The sequence below is a fragment of the Borostomias antarcticus genome, assembly GCF_949987555.1.
Source record: "Borostomias antarcticus genome assembly, chromosome: 16".
Classification (NCBI taxonomy): domain Eukaryota; kingdom Metazoa; phylum Chordata; class Actinopteri; order Stomiiformes; family Stomiidae; genus Borostomias; species Borostomias antarcticus.
Genome location: NC_140249.1, coordinates 10,214,520 through 10,219,346, shown reverse-complemented (window position 1 = coordinate 10,219,346; position 4,827 = coordinate 10,214,520). Strand labels below are relative to the sequence as shown.

The window sequence follows — 4,827 nt, the reverse complement described above, 5'->3', positions numbered from 1 at the left end:
CGTCCCAGATAAAACACCAACGTTATGTGCAAGCTACCCTTTTGTAATGATTATCTATATGCAGATGCTCTCTTTCCAATGTTAGCTAACTAGCTAGCCAGCTAACGTGATTAGCCTTTTTCGGGCATGGTGGAGTCTTCTCAAGTCTATAGCAGGCTCGCGCGAGCTCCTGCACGTTCGTACTGTTTCATCGCTTGGAATAAAATGCGATAATTAGCTTACTCATTGATTTCGCATTAACCCACGACACCGTTAGTATGTGTTTGTTTTTAGGCATTCATTTTTCCGAAGTTAACGTTAACAGAATACTAGAAGCCCCAACAACGGAGCTAGGCTAGCTAGCAGGATTTGTTATAGCAGCCATCTTGGCTCATTTGGTTACAGCAGCCATCTTGGCCATCATGTTACTCTTAACTGTTGAAATGGTTGCTCATTCTGTCAAACGGGTAAAGAATTGTGTACTACGTTTTCACTCACATACAAATCCAAATTTTGCATAATAGGTACTCATGATGTGGACTACTAATAGAGGCGCTAAGACGGGGACAGGCGTGGCCAGGGGCAGTCCTGGGACAGCACCACAGGCTCTGTGAGTCTTGTTCAGTTGAATGCCCTCATGAGTATTAACAGAAGAGCACCATATACATATGCACACACACACTCTAACATGTCGCTCTCTCCTCAGCTCAGCCCAATGGTCTCTGATGGTTCTGTCTGGCCAGCCCTTAGGTGGAGAAACACCTGATCATCAATATAGGCAGGCACACGTAAGTACAAATGCACATACGTTTCCATAGACGGGATAAACAAATGGGGATATTGATATTGAGTTAATGTTAGCGGTAGACATGTGAGATTCATAAGACGCATCACTGATGCCAGTGACGCCACAATATCAGGGAAATTGAGCAATTGCTTCCCTGTAGTGCAAACTTGCAAGATTCGCTCAGTTATTAACCCTTCTTGCCTTTTTTGTTGTTGGTTTTCTCTCTCCTCCTTCCTCTCTGTGCAGTTCTCCTGTGTGCTGAGCCGCTATCCCATGTATTGCCACTGCTGACAGGGTAGAGCTCAGCCCCATGCAGAAGTGAGTGATGAGGAGAGGGAAGATCATTTTCCCGTTTTTTTCCCCTCCAGTTTTAGGAACCGTCTCAAGAATGTGTTCCCCACTTTTATGCCTTTAAATCAGGGTTGGAGTATTCCAGGTGTGTGGCCATGGCCATGAACACCAGTAGAGGAGGGAACCAAGTGTCTCATTCTCTCTCCACAGTTGTGTGGTTGTAACCCCCCACTAGCTACATATTCATTCAATCTTTATTTAACCTCGTGAATCAATTGAGAGTAAGCTCTCATTTACAATGACGTATAATCACTCTATATTTGAACTTGTACTACAGGCGAGATAATCCTTTTTAATGGTCTCTCTCATTCGCTCTCCTAGCTGTGATGTTAGAGTTGTGCAAGACTTGGGTGTTCTCCTGCTCTGAGTGCCCATTCTCCTATACCTCCCAGATCTACCTCCACAAGCACATCAAGAGGAGCCATGACAACCTCTGTCTCTGCTGAGGAACACACAGAGCATTATGAAGTAGCCAGTGCCTTGGCGAAGGTGTTTGAGCAGCAGTCATCAATGGATTAACTCCCAAGACACAAGGAAGAGACAGCGCAACACACGCTATGACTCCAGTGACGAAGGTGATATAATAAAGTGCATTCAACAGTCCCAAAAGAGTACTACTTGAGTTGACTAATCTGAGCTAATTTACCTCTACTATATGTTCCAGTGCCCAGGCAGCCGGTCGGCAGAACTCAGACCAGACCAGCTATGCCAGGTGCCAGAGCCGGAAGGCCTGCTCTGCCAGTTATCAATGCAGGTATCCATGTATGTTTGTGTTGGTGAAATGTCTATGATTATTTGCACACTTACAGTTAACTCAGGACTTTCTGAAGACTCATGTACTCAGTTCACTAATTCGCTCATCTCACATCTCACTACTCGGCAGTAGATGTTCATCGCCCGGGTCCTTTGAGCCAAGGCGCTGTGAGCCCAGGCCCTTCAGCCCTTCAGACGTCCAGGCACGAGCAGCATGCATCAGCGATTAGCACCCCGGCCAGACCAGGTCAGGGTCTGACATGTCGAGTTGATTCTTCCCCTTATGCCAGAATCACTACGCCGCCAGCACCATAGTTTCCTGCTCATCCCTTTATCCTCTGGTTTTCAGGTAGTTCTCTGATGCCATCGCCTGTGAGACCAACAGCTCCAGCAGTGTTGCCCTCCAGTTCAGTGATGTCAACGCCTGTGAGACCAACGGCTCCATCAGTGTTGCCATCAAGCTCTGGAGCAAGACCAAGAGCAAGACCAAGAGCAAGAACCAAGAGCAAGAACCAAGAGCAAGAACCAAGAGCAAGAACCAAGAACCAAGAACAAAGAACAAAGAACAAAGAACAACGACGACCAGAAGACAGTACAAAATACATTAAAAGCCAAAGGTAAGATTGTTTTACATTTGTGCATAGTTTTCTGGTTACAACGGCACAACTTTTCAGACCGTTCGCTTATCTTTGCCAAAGCTTGTTGCCAACACAATGCTTTGGCTTTAAGCCCGACTGGGCCGCCGACAGGCCGAAAATAGCAACGCCATGTTCGAGCCTGTTTGCTGAATTTGAACGGAGCCATGTTGTAAATGCAATGTTTCCCGCGTTGCTTTCTCGTGTCAGGCTAATGCCGTTGCGAATCCTAGATATTAAATACAGTGAATAACTGCAACGAGATGTATTTGCGTCCTGTACCGCCTAAGATGGCTTGTGCTTCATGTTGCCCGCACCGGTGGTCGCCATTTTGTAGCCATCTGTAGTTACTGTTGAATAGTATAGTTGAATTGGTCCTTGTTTTAAATCCAGTGGTCGCCATTTTGTAGCCATCTGCGTAAAGTTACTGTTGAATTGCATAGCTGAATTGGTCATTGTTTTAAATCCAGTTTAACTATTCATGTCTTCCTCTCTGCTTTCCAATAGTGTATTTGCGTCCTGTACCGCCTAAGATGGCTTGTGCTTCATGTTGCCCGCACCGGTGGTCGCCATTTTGTAGCCATCTGTAGTTACTGTTGAATAGTATAGTTGAATTGGTCCTTGTTTTAAATCCAGTGGTCGCCATTTTGTAGCCATCTGCGTAAAGTTACTGTTGAATTGCATAGCTGAATTGGTCATTGTTTTAAATCCAGTTTAACTATTCATGTCTTCCTCTCTGCTTTCCAATAGTGTCCTTATGCTTATGTGTTTAACCTAAGTTCGTTTTTTTGTTTATTGTGCAGAATGTACTGCGTTGTGGAGTTTCTGGAGGAGGGTTCTGTGGCGGCTGTCCCAGTGTCGTGGCTCCGGGAAGAGGTAAGCGAACAATGTGGTTTCTGATAAGAGTGCTGTTTTCCGATTGTACAGGGGAGCAGGTACTAACAGTTATCACTCACAGGGCAACTTGTGTTACTGGACGGAACACAAAAGCAGCCAACGCATTAAGAACAACGTGGAACCAAATCCTGCCTGGAGACTCCACAAAGTTCGCGTGTTTAAGGACTCCAATACTCGTAAGCTGTGTTCATGTACACTGTTAATCATTATTAATTATTCAGAGGAAATAAGATGGTTGAAATGTATTGATTATGGTACTTTCTACACAGCGCTTTATGAAATAGCCAGGGCCATGACGAAGGTGTTTGAGCGGCAGTCGTCAATGGAAGACCAACCAGACACAAGGAAGAGACATCGCAACACACGCTATGACTCCAGTGACGAAGGTAATATAGTTAAGTTAATTCAACAGTCCCTAAAGAGAACTACAACCTAAAGAGTGACTAATCAGAGCTAATGTACTCCTCTAGATGTTCCAGTGACCAGGAAGCAGGTCTGCAGGGGGTCTGACTCCAGTGGCGAAGGTAATATAGTGAAGTTCATTCAACGGTCCCAAAAGAGTAATACTTGAGTTGACTAATCTGAGCTAATCTGATCTTATTTACTCCACTAGATGTTCCAGTGCCCATGCAGCCGGTCGGCAGAACTCAGGCCAGACCAGCTATGCCAGGTGCCAGAGCCGGAAGGCCTGTCCTGCCAGTTATCAATGCAGGTATACATGCATGCATGTTTATGTTGGTGAAATGGCTATGCATATTTGCACACTGACAGTTAACTCAGGGCTTTCTGAAGACTCATGTACTCAGTTCACTAATTCGCTCATCTCACATCTCACTACTTGGCAGTAGATGTTCATCGCCCGGGTCCTGTGAGCCCAAGCCCTTCAGCCCTTCAGATGTCCAGGCACGAGCAGCATGCCTCAGCGATCAGCACCCCGGCCAGACCAGGTCAGGGTCTGACATGTCTCATGTCGAGTTCATTCTTCCCCTTATGCCAGAATCACTACGCCGCCAGCACCATAGTTTCCTGCTCATCCCTTTATCCTCTGGTTTTCAGGTAGTTCTCTGATGCCATCGCCTCTGACACCAACAGCTCGAGCAGTGTTGCCCTCCAGTTCAGTGATGTCAACGCCTGTGAGACCAACGGCTCCATCAGTGTTGCCATCAAGCTCTGGAGATGCTGGTATGCAGAATTTTGTGAACTACTTCATGCTGCATGTAGGGATATACTTTGAGTTGAATATCCATTATGGGACCGTACAATTACTTATAGCCACATCTGTGTTTAATATCCAGACTTCCAGAGGATGATCTGTCAGCAGCTCTCCAGCGTCATGCAGAGTCTGAGGGAGATGGCACAGTCGATCCAGAGGCTGGAGCAGAGACTGTCCGGCGAGTCTGCAGACAGCTATCGGGGAGCAGTACT

The 4,827-nt window shown here is 46.2% G+C and overlaps 1 long non-coding RNA gene across 1 annotated transcript; it reads left to right on the top strand.

The window, feature by feature from the left end:
- Positions 1-527: 527 nt before the first annotated feature.
- Positions 528-1,052, top strand: LOC311319289. Its single transcript, XR_014630827.1, has 3 exons — positions 528-589; positions 686-767; positions 1,013-1,052. It is a non-coding gene; the product is annotated as an uncharacterized lncRNA (long non-coding RNA).
- Positions 1,053-4,827: the final 3,775 nt, after the last annotated feature.